Genomic DNA, 14,918 nt, shown 5'->3' on the forward strand with positions numbered 1-14,918 from the left:
TGTCATTTAGCTATAAAATATCTTTGTAATTTAAATGACTATTTTTTAGGAAGCAATTATAATGGCAACAGATGAATTATAAATAACGTATTGACAGGTTTACCAATTCAATCTTCATCAGATAATTCCAAGAGATTTTACCTTGGTTATTTTCTAAAATAGCATAATTCCTATATTAACATTTAAGAGCTATTGATGGTAATAATAATACTTAATATACCTGGCTCTTCAGGGTCCATAGAAAATGTTAAGCATGCCCTCCGCCCACAAAGAAAGAAGAAATACCGGATTTTTACTGCCTGAATTTCAGGTGGACACCCTGGTTTATTTGAAAATGGATGGGAAGACCAGTTTTTATTTCTTTGACTAGAATATAGAAAAGAGTTGAGACTTAAGATTATGCTAAAATACTATTAATGAACCAAAGTAATTTTTTTGTCAATGCAGACATATAATATCAGTGTGCTTCCCCTTAGACAAATGATATACTCCTGAAATGTTTTATGAAAGTCAATTGTATATAAAATCAGATAAAATATACTACTAGGGGAATCATTTGGAGGATTTCCATAAATACATACATATATATATATATATATATATATATATATATATATATATATATAGTGAAAAAATTGTCCCCAATTTATCTGCTTTGCTAGTCTGATTTTTCCCATTTATTTTGCATAAATATGGTTGCATAAATCTGGTTCCTCTTCTCCCAGGTGCCCTGTTGGAAGAAAGTTCCTTTTACCTTCTAGGTTCTGGTTGTCCTTCCTGGTAGGACCAGGAAACTGAGGTAGGTAACAGCTGCTGGATGTGAGGGCAGATTACTTTTCTAGGCTGACTCTGCAGAGGGTGGAGGTTTTGACTTAGGCTGTGGTGTTCAGGGGTTGTAGAGGAAGGCAATCTGTGATGCAGAGAGGTGGACGGAGCAGATTTCCAGAAGGTGGATCTTTGGAGAAACAAGGAGCATGTTTGTAGAAGGTTAGACGTGTTGATGAGAGAAGAGTCTGGGTACCACCCTCCTTGCCCTGCTGTTCCCCGGTCCAGTAGGTTTATGTGTCACTTCGTTTTAGGTCTGCTCCTGTTTTCAGTTGTGGAAACTTTGGATATTTAAAGTGAAGAAAGGGGCAGACTTAAAGAATTTCAAAAAATTAAAAATAACTTTAATATCTCTATCCTGGCTAATTAGGTAACCAACTTATTTTAAAATCTCCTGTTTTAGACTATTTGATATTGCTAAAATCATGTTAGGAAATAGTTGGAATTTAAATATAAAAGCACATAAAAGTAGCAAAAGTTTAAAATTCAATACAAAATGTATCGGAAAATAAGGGCCCAGTGACATTAGAGAATAAATAATACATACTTTGAAAGCAATTATACTGGAAGCTCTAGAGAAAGGCTGTGGGGATGGGTGAAAGACTGGGCATTGAAAAGATAAGAACAGTGGAGATGGCCAAGAGCATTTTTTAGAGAACTTATGGAGCCATGGGATCATGGGAGAGGCTGCTTTCTGTCCACCCCACTTCTGCCCAAATGAGGCCAGTTTGGTGTGAGCACATCCAGCTATTTGAAAGTTTGGATTTCTATAGTGAATGTTGGGATCTGGGCCATTAGGGAACAGTTATGAGATCCTGAAGATGAGGAATGAAGACTGGCCCACTGTTGTGTTAGACATACTAAGATCACAGGACCTTTATTTACCCTTGAGAGAAGACCCAACCCAAATCTGTTTCTGGAAAGATTCCCCTTCCATCACATTCATTCAGTTATGCATCCTGATAGAGCTAAGGCAGAGTAAGGGAAATGGATAGAGTCTGAGGTGGCCTAGACATATTTTATCTCTTCCCACAAGAGGATATTCCGGTCCTTCTACCTAAAGTTAAAAAAAAATGAGCTTGTTTAAGGAAAGGCACTTAGTGTTCTTTTCAGTGGAGGAAGAAAAGATGACCAATTTGGCCTGTGTTTGCACAATTACTAAAGAATCTTCTTCACAATCTTTATGACTTTATCACTGCACAACTTTGCCCTTTATCACTGTCCTAAGAAAAAGAGAATATGAAAAGAAAATAGTGTTAAAATTCTTTTGAGTCATTTTCTCAACACAAAAAAGAAATTCCCTAAGCTTGGAAAGAAGGAAGTGAATTCTAGCTGTTTGGGAAAAAGTTGAGGAAGAAGATGGAGAAAAGAGACTGGTTAAATTAACATTTGAACAAAATAACAGGAAACATTTAAAGTTTCAGAATTAGTTTGTGGCCTCATTCTTAATGGAGCTGGTTTCAGGATTGCTTTTCCATCCATCTTAGACTCACATGTATGGAGCTGAGAAATCATGGAGGAGACTGGCTGTCCTTGAGTGAAATGGTCCAGCAGATAGAGAGGTGTCCTTCAGAGGTTCAGTCTGGCCTATTGTAAAAGGCTCCCATGTCTGATTTGGAAAGGCTTTAGAATTCTTTCAGGAGTTTACCTGGCAAAAAAAATATGCAGACTCTCTCAGATTACTTGCCTTTCAGGGCTCTTTGAATAGTGTGACTTCTATATTATTTGAATGACATTTTACATTTTCATCTGTTGTTGCCTCTGTTGCTCCGAATAAAAGAAGAAGGAGAAGGAGAAGGAGAAGGAGAAGGAGAAGGAGAAGGAGAAGAAGAAGAAGAAGAAGAAGAAGAAGAAGAAGAAGAAGAAGAAGAAGAAGAAGAAGAAGAAGAAGAAGAAGAAGAAGAGGGAGAAGAGGGAGAAGACGAAAACACTGTCAAGAGATTTGAAGAAAAATTCTAAACTCAGGGGAAATCCTACTCTAATTTATTTCCCTAATGAGATTTTTCCCTCCCCAAATTGTCATTATTTTGTTTTGAGAGAGAATGGCTGCAAATGTTTCTAGTAGATCTCTGGAAAGGGGGCTGTGGGGAATGACCCTGTCAGAATAGTTTCTGGTAAGCAACTGGAAGTGTTATGAGATCTCAATTGGTCACTGTCCCTCCCCAAATATCCATCAGGGATTCTCCATCACCCCTTCTGGTTTCTGTTCAGATGTCACCTAATCAATGAGATCTCTCTTGACCTTCCTCCTTCCTCTTTGCTGTTTCATTTTTCTCAGTAACATTTAACACCACCTGACATACTATATTTACTCATTTACTTGGTTTCTTGTTGATCTCTCTTTACTAGAATGTAGGCTTCACAAGAGGAGGGGGTTTTGCTCATTCTGGAATCCTTAGCATTAGAGAGCAGTGACTGGCACATGGTAGGGTCTCAAGAAATACTTTTGAATAAAAAAATAAGAGAAACCGCCACACAGGTTAAATGCTGTGGACAGGAAAAAAACAAAACAAAACAAAACAAAACAGAACAAAACAAGCTGTGCTTTTAAATATGAACCTCTGATTCAAAGTTACCAGGGGTTGATTTGATATCAAATTGATTCTCACGTTCATGTGCAGGTCTAGATAGCATATGTCAGTTCAAGTAGCTTTGGGTATTCATTTATTTATTTTATACAAGTTAATGTTAATCTGAGTGATACTGGAGAACTGGCTAGAAATGAAGAAGTGAAGTGTGATATGAGCTTCAGGAAGCGCCACTGTAAAATGATGGAGCTGGACAAAGACTAGATGATTCCTGAGATTCCTTTTAATTCTAAATTACTAAAGAAGATGTGCAGGCTCCCGCTCGCACGCACACGTGTGTGTGTGTGTGTGTGTGTGTGTGTGTGTGTGTGTGTGTGTGTGTGACATTGCAATGCTACATCTGGCCACAAGATGACAGTATTATCTATGTTAAAACCAAGTACTGACCTGTGTCTCCTATACTGAGTAAATAGAAATAATGAATCCAGAGGACTCATGACGGATATAATAAATTCCTTTAGCGAAGATACTGTATATGGGGGTACATCAGCTTGGGAAAACTATGTGTCAAGAGAGATAATTTGCTTTTGTGACAATTGGAAAATAGTTTGAAACACTTCCTCCCTTCCTTCCTCCCTCCCTCCCATCCTTCTGTCAGTTTTTTTTTCTCTTTCTCTTTAGTTCCCTTCCACTTCCTTCTTTCAAGTTCTTACTTTATTACATAAAAATTATAAATCAAACAAAACGGAGATATATAAGAAAAGGTTTATATTCTAATTTCCTTTACATCTCAACCTTCTGACTGACTGCGTGATGAACACACAGTGTGACATATAGCTGATGTATTACAGAATTGTACACTTGAAACCTAAGTATTTTACTAACCATTGTCACCCCAATACATTTTAATTAAAAAAAAACTCAACCTTCTGAAGTAACTACAGTTAATAGTTTCCTTTGTTGTTCCACATCTATTCCTCTATATTTACTCATAAATACAGACAGATATATATTGTATTTCTTTAGATCTTTTAAATAACATCTCTTTGCATGTGAGGAGATACATTTAGATGGTAGAAAAACTACCCCATCTCTTCTGTACTGTCACAAATACCACCACCATCACCACTACAACGCACACACACCCCACTTCTAATCCCACTCCTGTTTCTATTTTCTCCTGCTTTGAGAAAGAGAAACTCAGTATGGAAAAATTGACCATTTCTGCCTTTGTTTTATATTATTTTCCCATTCCTCACCTCTGTTGTTTACACACAATTCTATTGTCCAATGTTCACAGAATCACTTGGATTAAGACCTGTGGATTTGTTTGTAGAAAATATTCATGTGAAGACACTCCTGTAAGGGAACCCAGAGCAGCTCAGGTGGAAGCTTAGAGTCACCCCTTCTTGAACAGAAGCTCCTCCCCTTGCGTTTCTTCTGGGTTTTGCATCCACAGGGAGGGAGTCGACCTTCGACCTTCAGCAGCTCAGGAACTGGGATGCAGTGCCTGGCTCGTAGTGTCCTGCAGCAGATGTGGGGAGTTTTCCTTCTTTATGTTTTTCTGACAATGGAAGGTAAGTCTCCCAATGTTCCCAAGGAAACATTGCTTGGAATTTTCAAAATAATTTTCTTTCAGCTAAATTAAATGATTACAGCCTCTCACACTTATCATAAGAGAGTCTTTCCCGACACGCATTTTCCTTATGGGGTGCTAATTATCCTCGTCCTCCTTCCCTTCCTCCTCTTTTTACCACCACTTATTGCTATCTAAGGAACTCCTCCATCAATGGCAGTTTTTTTGTGACTCTATGGAAACTAACCTTTTTAATAATGATGTGGCTTCCAGGAGTGCTGCCCTGGTAATGGTCATGTGTCTTCTCATAGGCTTTGCAGGACAAGGTGTTCAGCAGGCTGCTGAGTTGACGGCTATGGAAGGAGCCTCTGTCCAGATCAACTGCTCGTACCAGATATCTGGGTTTAACGGGCTGTCCTGGTACCAGCAACATGAGGGCAGTTCACCCATGTTTATCTCTTACAATATACTGGATGGTTTGGAGAGTAGAGGGCATCATTTTTCCTCATTCCTGAGTCGTTCTGAGACATACAGCTACCTCCTTGTGAAGGATCTTCAGATGAAAGACTCTGCCTCTTACCTCTGTGCTGTGAGAGACACAGTGAAGCGTCTTAAGCTGTACCAAAATTCAAAAGGCAGCCATTGTAGTAAGAAGTTATATTTCCTGAGTGTATGCCTGCTGTGAGTTAAGACTGGGGACTTTGGAACCAGATTGCCGGGGTTTGTAGTCCATTTTAAGATCTTCCTTGCCTGCTTTGTAATTCCCTGCTTTGTAATTCAAATGAAGTTTGAAGTTTTCAGTGAAGTTTGTTAAACATTACAGCCTACTGTCAGCTAGGTTTAGAGAATAAATAATCATTGTTGTGGTTTTGTCTCCACACAATAAGGCTGACAAGAGCTTAGACAGTCAAACTGTAGGTTATTTGGATATCAAAAGTGAGGGCTGCTCTAAGTTAAAATAAGGCATAGTCAGTCATATATTACATAAGTTTGTTTGGAATCAAAGATTAAACAAAATTCTCTTTGGGTGAACCTTTGAGATGGAATTTCTATGGAAATAGTCATGTTGGAAAGCAATATAGCATTATGAATCAAAGCCATTAAAAATGTTCATATTCCTTTAATAATTCTATTCCTTGAATAATTCTATTTTTGAGCTCTCACTGAAAGAGAGGCAGGCTAGAAATGAGGTTTAAGGGCTTTGGACTTTGGAGTGTGGAATGTTTATATAGCAGCATTATTCATTAGGGCAAAATATGGGCAACAATGTTAAGTAAGTTATGATCAATGGAATATTTTAAAGATATATTAGTTTCTATTGCTGCATAACAAGTTATCACAGCACCCATGTATTTACTTATAGTTCTGTAGATCAGAAGTGCAGGCAGTTTGAACTGCTTTCATGCTTAGGATATCACAAGTCAAGGTGTTGGCTGGCTGACTTCTCATCTGAATCTAAGGGTCTTTGTCCAAGTTCATTTCTATTATTGTCAGAATTCTGTTCCTCGCACTTATAGGACTGAGGTCATTGTTTCCTTGCTGTTTGTGGGTTGGGGGCATCTTCACTTCCTTAAGGACACCTGCATTCCTTCTCATGTGATCCCCTCCATCTTTAAACTAGAAACAGCACTTCAAGTCCTTCTCATGTGTGGAACTTTGGGGCTTCATTTTTTGCCTTCTTCCTCTGACACCAGACAGAGATAGTTCATGTGCTTTTAAGATCTGTGCTTAAGCTAGGCAAACCTAGATATCTCCATTTTTAAAGGTCACCAGTGTCATATAACACAACATAATCAATAGAGTGATATTTCATCACATTTAACATTCTGGGGATTAGGGGATGGAATTTGGGGCCATTGCTCGAAATTCTGCTTACCATACAGCCAATAAAAGACATTCATAAAGATTGTATAAAAACTCTTGAGTTCCTAGAAAAGGGGAGGAAGCCCAAACATACATTTCTTATCATAAATCACAATATCACAGTTGACTTTTTAAATAATAAAGTTATAAACTTTGATTACAAATTAAGAATGAGGTTCTCAAAGATCTTAACTTGACCAGATATGAAACAATTTAAAAATATTTAAAGTTGTATTGAGAAAAATCAGGCTTAAAAACCCCACAATCATCATTACCTAAAAGTGATGTCTTTAGATAAAAATGTTAAAAACCCCAAACTGTGTAGATAGTGCATAGTCCTAGTCATCTGGTCAACGGGCAAGAAGTAAGTACATAAGGTCTTCAACTCAATATTTCGTTTATTTCTTGTTGCTGGGATTTTATATTCATTTCTTCTTTTTGGATGACTGAACCGGGTGGTCAGCTGACCTTTACTCAAGACAGGCCCTGCTCAGCCTCAGTAGTGGATAAATTCTCAGCTGGTGAATCAGCTGCTTTTGTCTCTTTGCCATGTTATGGTTTAGGGTTTTCCAGGCATCTGCGGAGGTGACTGAAGCTGCTGCAGTAATGATGCTGAGGTGGATGCTGACCTTGGGTCTTATCTCCTTGACTTTCCTTCTCCTCTTTATTGCTGTCGTCTCTGTGTTGCCTTCGGTTAGAAGGGCCCCTGAGGAATTGTGATCTATAACGCTGATCCATATTCTGTCTCACTGGTCTACTTTGTTCTCCTGAACCCTAGTTGTCAGCACCCTCCATCACTTCTTTCTGCACTGGAGGGTTGGAATAGTGTGACTGATGATCACAGGGTCTCTGCATGTAGTAAGGTGAGAACTGTGGCCTGAAGGAGGGCTGACACCATTGGGCCTGGCCTTTGGGAGCACTCTTCCATCCCTCCTTCTTTTCCTTACTCTTACTGTTCTGGTAATTACACGGAGGAGCCTACCACCTGGGTAGCATCTATAATAGTTACGGTCTGCTGAATATTTACTACCTTGCACTGGTGGAACTCCACCAGGGCCTGTAACATCTGATGCCCCCATACCCTTTTCTCCTCAACAACACCAAACTCTACTGTCTCTCCATCTCCTGCACTGCAAAGGTGGATATACGTTTTATTGTATATCAGTACCTCATTCCTTTTTATTACTGGATAACATTCCATTTTTTATGGATATACCACATTTTGTTTATCCATTTGTCAGTTGATAGACATTTTGGTTGCTTCCATTTTTTGGCTATTAGGAATGATGCTGCAATAAATGTTTGTGTACAATTTTTTGTGTGGACATGTTTTCAATTCTCTTGGGTATGGGAGTGAATTTTCTGAGTTATAACTCTGTGTTTAACAATTTGAGATATTGCCAAATTGTTTCCCTAATTGTCTGCACTACTTTTCATTCCTACCAGTAATGTATGAGGGTTTCAATTTTTCCTCATCCTTTCTGACACATGTTATCATCTGTCTTTTCAATTATAGTGATCCTAGTGGAGTGAAGTGGTATCTCTCTTTTTAAAAGAATTTTGTTAAAAATATAGCTAACATACAATATTATATTAGTTTCAGGGGTACACCATAGTTATTCAACACTATGTACCTAAGAAAATGATCAACATAAGTCCAGCAACCATCTGACACCATACTATGCTATCACAATATTAATGACTGTATTCCCCATGCTGTACATTACACCTCCATGATTTATTTTTTTTAATCTGGAAATTTGGACCTCTTATTCCCTTCCCCTGGTGATCACTTTTTAAATTTATCAATTACAGTTGACATTCAATATTATTTTGTATTAATTTCAGGTGTACAGCATAGTAGTTAGACATTTACATAATTTAAGAAGAGATCCCCGAGTAGTCTAGTACTCACCTAGAACTATACATAGTTATTACCATATCATTGGCTGTATTCCCTATGCTTTACTTTACATCTCCACGACTATTTTGTAACTAAATTTGTACTTTTTAATCTCTTCACCTTTTTCACCCTATCCCCCACCTCCTCCCATCTATCACCCTAGCAACTCTAGTACCCATCTGACACTATACATAGTTATTACAGTATTATTGTCTATATCCCTTATACTATACCCTACATCCCCACTGTAACAACCAATTTGTACTTCTTAATCCCTTCCCATTCTTTCATCCTCACCACCAACCCCTCCCATCTGGCAACCATCAATATGTTCTCTGTATCTATGAGTTTGTTTCTGTTTTGTTTGTTAATTTTGTTCTTATATTCCACAAATAAATGAAATCACATTGTATCTGTCTTTCTCTGTCTGACATACTTCACTCAGCACAACACCCTCTATGTCCTTCCATGCTGTCGCAGATGGCAAGAACCCATTTCTTTCCATGGCCGAGCAATATTCCATTATATATATCTACCACCTCCTCTTTATCCATTCTTCCTTTGACAGACACCCAGGCCGCCTTCACATCTGGGCCATTGTAAACAATGCTGCAATGAACATATGGATGCACATGTCCCCTCAAAATAGTGATTTGGGTTCCTTCAGATAAATATCTGGAAGTAGGATTACTGGGTCCTTCATTAGCTCTTCTTTTTTTAAAATATATAAATTTATTTATTTAATTAAAAAAATTATTTTATTATTTTTCTTTTTAAGACTTTTTTTTTGGGGGAAGGGGAACAGGACTTTGTTGGGGAACAGTGTGTACTTCTAGGACTTTTTCCAAGTCAAGTTGTTGTCCTTTCAATCTTAGTTGTGGAGGGCTCAGCTCAGCTACAGGTCCAGTTGCCATTGTTAGTTGCAGGGGGCGCAGCCCACCATCCCTTGTGGGAGTTGAGGAATCGAACCCGCAACCTGGTGGTTGAGAGCCCACTGGCCCATGTGGGAATCGAACTGGCAGCCTTCGGTGTTAGGAGCACAGAGCTCCAACTGCCTGAGCCACTGGTCCAGCCCCCATTATCTCTTCTTATAGCCTTTGTTTTAAAAACTATTTTGTCTGGTATAAGTATTGCTACCTCAGCTGTTTTTTTAATTTTTTTAAATTTCCATTTTCATGAAATTTTTTTCATCCCTTTACTTTCTATCTGTGTATGTCTTTCAATCAGAAGTGGGTCTCTTATAGGCAGCATATGTTAGGGTTTTGGTTTTTTATCCATTCTGCCCTCCTAAGTCTTTTGATTGGAGCACTTAATTCATTTACATTGAAAGTAATTGTTGGTAGATATGTATCTATTGCTATTTTATTATTCATAATTTTGATTTTTTTTAATCTTAAAGAAGTCCCTCTAACATTCCTTGTACTAATGCTTGGTGGTTATGAACTCCTTTAGCTTCTCTTGTCTGGGAAGCTCTTTATCTGTACTTTGATTGTAAATGATAGCCTTGCTGAGTAGAGTAATCTTGGTTGTAGGTCCTTGCTTTTTATCACGTTGAATATTTCCTGTCAATCCCATCTGGCCTGCAAAGTTTCTGTTGAGAAATCAGCTGACAGTCTTATGGGAGCTCCCTTATTAGTTGACTTTGTCTTGCTGCTTTTAGGATTCTGTCTTTGTCTTTAACCTTTGCCCATTTAAATTATAATGTGTCTAGGTGTGGGACTGTTTGGGTTCATCCTGTTTGGGACTCTGTGATTCCTGGACTTGTATGTCTATTTCCTTTGCCAGCTTAAGAAAGTTTTCAGTGATTAGTTCTTCAAATAAATTCTCAATCTCTTGCTTTCTCTCTTCTTCTGGTACCCCTATGATGGAAATGTTGTTACACTTGATGTTCTCCTAAAGGTCTCTTAAACTATCCTCATTTTTTCCCCCAGGTTTCATCTTTTTAATGAGCTCCATGAAGAACATCCTAAATGCCATGAGACAAAACAAAATATTTTTTCTTCCAGAATTAAAAAAAGTGAACATTCACAAATACTTTAAAGAAACTTCTGTATAATCTGTGTGGTGACTCTTAGTAAAAAACACCTCTAAGTAATCATATTGGTTTCTTGTAGTCACATTTGGAAATTGCTTCCTAACCATGTTAAACACTGTGTATGGGTTTTTTTTAAATGCCCCTAGATACACATTAAATCAGGGTGGCTGTTTTTTGTCACAACCAATCCTGAGAGCCCAAACTGAAAAACTGGTCAAAGGAAAAATACCCAAACTCTATAAATGTCCCAGAATTTGTCTTTAAATGGGAGGAAAAAAACTTTTTAAAACACATGGAGCTTTCTAAAAGGTTTTTTTTAACACACTACCTTGTGAGCTCAATTCAAAAATAGAAGTCAATGTACTAAAACAGATGTTTCAGTGAAGCTCCAAAAATCTTTTCAAATACAGCCATTAGGAAAGACATTCCTGGATCAGAAGTTTTATTCCTTGTGTATCTACATTAGGTGTGTATGCCTCATTTTAGCTGTCTTCATTGTCTCTGGAATTTCCTCCTGAGTAGCAGTCATAACCACCCTGGCTTCTGCTACCATAGTCTCTGGACCTTCCATATCCATCTTCATATCTTCCATGTTGATTGTCATACCTGCCACTCCTACAGCCTTGGTCCCCACCACCTCTAGAGTAGCTGTGACCATTCCCATGGGTCCCAAAGGCACCCTCTCTGGTACACTCAGCCAATTTGCCTGCAAGGTCCACACAGATCTGGCGACTGTCCAGAGACTCTCCATTCATGGCTCTCATGGCATCTGAGGCATGTTTGGATTGGTGAAGGTTATGAAGCCAAAACCCCGGGATTGCTGTGTCTCCTGGTCCTTGACAACAATTATCTCAGAAATAGGGCCAAAGCTGCTGATGTGATCTTCCAGAGCTTACTCATTAGTGTTAAAGTTGAGCCCTTCAACAAAGAGCTTCTCTTCTTCAGAGGACATGGCAGTGAATTGGAGTCCTGGAAATTAAGAAATAAAAGGACCAACAGAACAGCAGCCACCAATGAGCAGAGCAACTGAGCTATCCTCATTTTTTATTTTTAATTCTTTTTTCTTTTTGCTGTTCCAGTTGGGTGTTTTCTGCTACCATGTCTTCCAAATCACTGATTAGATCCTCTGCTTCATCTAGTCTCCTGGTGATTCCTTCTAGAGCATTCTTCATTTCAATTATTGCATTCTTCACTTCTGACTGGTTCTTTTTTTATGTTATGCATGTCCTTTCTATGCTTGCAATCTCTTTGTTGAAGTTCTTACTAAGTTCCTTGAGCATCCATATAATCATTGTGTTGAACTCTGTCTCTGGTAGGTTGCTTGATTACATTTTGTTTAATTCTTTTTTTGGAGTTTTCTCCTGTTCTTTCATTTGGGATGCATTTCTTTGTTTCCTCATTTTAGCTACCTTTTTGTGTTTGTTTCTAAGCAATAAGTAGCTGTGGGGACAGAGCCCCAGAGAGCAGTTTCCAGGCTCTCGGCCTCATGTGGAAGGGTGCTGGCTTGGGTAGTAGATAGCCATCAGCTGTGGCTGGTTGGCTGTCAGCTGTAGCCATTGGGCCATTGGCCACTAATATAACGGCTATGGAGGAGAGTCGTTGGAGAGTTGAGGAGAGAGGAGGAGAGTTGAGGAGAGTGAAGGAGAGTCAGTCGGTTGGCAGGTCGCACGTCGTGTTAACCCAGCCTCCAGTGAGACCATAGTGGTATGACTCCCCTACCTATGGCTCCGTGGGTATTCCTTTTTGGCCTCACCATATCCTGTGTTCTTGTGTGGGGAGCAGGAGTTGAAACTCCGCAGGCCGCCCGCACAACAGTAGCTCTACTATGTTTCCCAGTCTTGGATGTGTGGCCTTATGTAGTAGGTGTCCTATGGGGCCCAGTAGCACAGTCTCCCTGGTCACCTGAGCTGGGTGCTCCAGGAGCATCCCTTGTGTGGGTTGTGTCTGTTTTCCTTTTGTAGTTGATCCTAGATTGCTGTTGGCATGTTAGTGGGTGGTATTGACCATTAGCCTGTCTACCTGTGGGGTTGGCCATGTCCACAGCTTATGGTCTTCTGTACACAAGGCTTACCCCATTGAGTGGGATTTGCCCCAGTGGGCTCTGGTGCCTGTTGAGACCACCCTTTGTGTGTGCCACTTGGGCTAATTGGGTGGTGCTCTGCTGTGGCCTGAAGACCTCCAAGTATGTTGTTTCTGGGACCTCTTGCAAGGGGCTCTGGTTCAGGCCCAGGTCACCCAATGCCTGTGACTTGTTGGGGACTACCTTGTAGGAGCTACAAAGAAATCTGCTGTTGTTCGCTGCCTGTGCTATATCTGAAGGCACATAGGAGAGACCACACTACAAACTGAGGATGGTTACCACCAGTACCAGGCTGGGGTTACTTTGCATAAAGCCAGGACACCTGGAGGCCTGCTGCCACCTGCCAGCACCCTTAAGGTTCAACCACTGATAAAGCTTCATGCAGTACATGAGTTGGGTGAGGCAGGATCTCAGGGAGTCACTAGAGTGGGAAGAATTGTGGTCGCCAGGTTAATGTAGACTCTGGTTTGGTGCCGGTGCTGAGCCTGGAGTGACTCAGCAAAAGTCTCAGAGCACACTGAGGCCAGTTGCTCTGAGACTTTTGCTGAGAAAGAACAGGAGAAAACTCCAAAAAAAGAATTAAACAAAATGTAATCAAGCAACCTACCAGAGACAAAAGTCTCAGAGCACACTGAGGCCAGTTGCGGCCCCCCCCCCCCGTGGCCCATGGACTCTGATAGTTTTCTAGGAAAGAGTGCAATGCAGGAGGGGTTGGCTGTTCATAAGAAAGTGCCTCCAGCTGTGTGCGAGTTGGGTGGGGTGGAGTACCAGCTGAGTTAGTAGGGCAGAGCAGTGCAGCTCATTAGGCCAGTCAGATTCAGATTTGGCCTGTGGGGGCGGGCTCAACATAGGAATGATGGCGCCCACCTGCTGGCTGCACAGGAAGAGGACCCCTTACTGGGAAAATGCCAACTGTCCTCTGGTCCTCCTCCTGATGCCACTCACTTCAGGCTGTCCCCGTATGTCTCCGAGGCCCCCTGAGTTACCGTCCCTCCACTGGATCCCAAGGTGAGTGCCTGCGAGTGAGTGAGTCTGTGCGTGGGCTCTTTAAGAGTATGTCTGGGTTTCCAGTATCCTTCCTTCCCATGTGAACTGTCAGAATCCCTACTGTTTTTTACAGCCAGATATTGTGGGTGCTCCTCTTTCTAGCACCAGGACTCTGGACTGGGGAGGATGGTGTGGGAAGCTGGGGTCCCTCGCTCCTCTGTGGGGAACCTCCGTGGCCAAGATATCCCTCCTGATTCTCAGCCACGGCAGGGAGGTTTGGGGCTTATTCAGTGTCTCTGCCCCTCCTACCAGCCTTGACATGGCTTCTTTATATTTTTAGTTATAGAACTTCTGTTCAGCTAAACTTCAGATGGTTCTCCAGGTTGATTGCTGTATAATTTAGTTGTACTTTTAATGTGTTCATGGAAGGACACAGGCACAGTGTTCATTTACTCTGCCATCTTGGATCTGAAGTGGTATCTCACTGTGGTTTTGACTTGCATTTTCCTGAAGGCTAATTATATTGAAAATACGTTTATGAATTTATTGGCCATTTGTATATCTTCTTTGGAAAAATGTATATTCAGATCATTTGCCCATTTTTAAGTTGTGCTATTTGTCTTTTTTATTGGTGAGCTGTAAGAGTTGTTTTTTTTTTTTTTTTAATGTATTCTGGACACAAGTTAGACCATTTTCATTTAATGTAATTATTGATGGGGTTTGGTTTAAATCCACCATTTTGCTATTTGTTTATTATCTTCATTTTTTCTATGTTCTGTTTCATTTTTCATTTGGATTAACTGAGTTTTTAAAAAGTATTTTCTCTACTATTACCTTATTAGCTATGCCATTTTATTTTAGTTTTTCTCTATCACTTAGAAGATATATCTTTAATGTAGTATACCATTGAATAACATTATAACACGGTATAAGAATCTTTCAAACTACCATTTTCCTTCTCCCAGCCTTATTATTTTTATTTTAATATATTTTACTCCAGCATGTTGTAAGTTCCACAATGTATTATTATTATTATTATTATTATTATTATTATTATTATTTTGCTTTAAGTAGTCAAAACTCTTTTAAAATAGATTTAAACACTGACTGGTTACAAAACA

At 39.7% G+C, this 14,918-nt stretch overlaps 2 pseudogenes; both read right to left on the bottom strand.

Annotated features, from left to right (window-relative positions):
- Nucleotides 1-7,266: 7,266 nt before the first annotated feature.
- On the bottom strand, nucleotides 7,267-8,122 carry LOC141570608 (Y-box-binding protein 1 pseudogene; annotated as a pseudogene).
- A 3,067-nt stretch (nucleotides 8,123-11,189) lies between these two features.
- Nucleotides 11,190-11,682, bottom strand: LOC109435605 (RNA-binding protein 3; annotated as a pseudogene).
- Nucleotides 11,683-14,918: the final 3,236 nt, after the last annotated feature.

Source organism: Rhinolophus sinicus, linkage group LG03 (genome assembly GCF_036562045.2).
Source record: "Rhinolophus sinicus isolate RSC01 linkage group LG03, ASM3656204v1, whole genome shotgun sequence".
In the NCBI taxonomy this organism is placed as follows: Eukaryota; Metazoa; Chordata; class Mammalia; order Chiroptera; family Rhinolophidae; genus Rhinolophus; species Rhinolophus sinicus.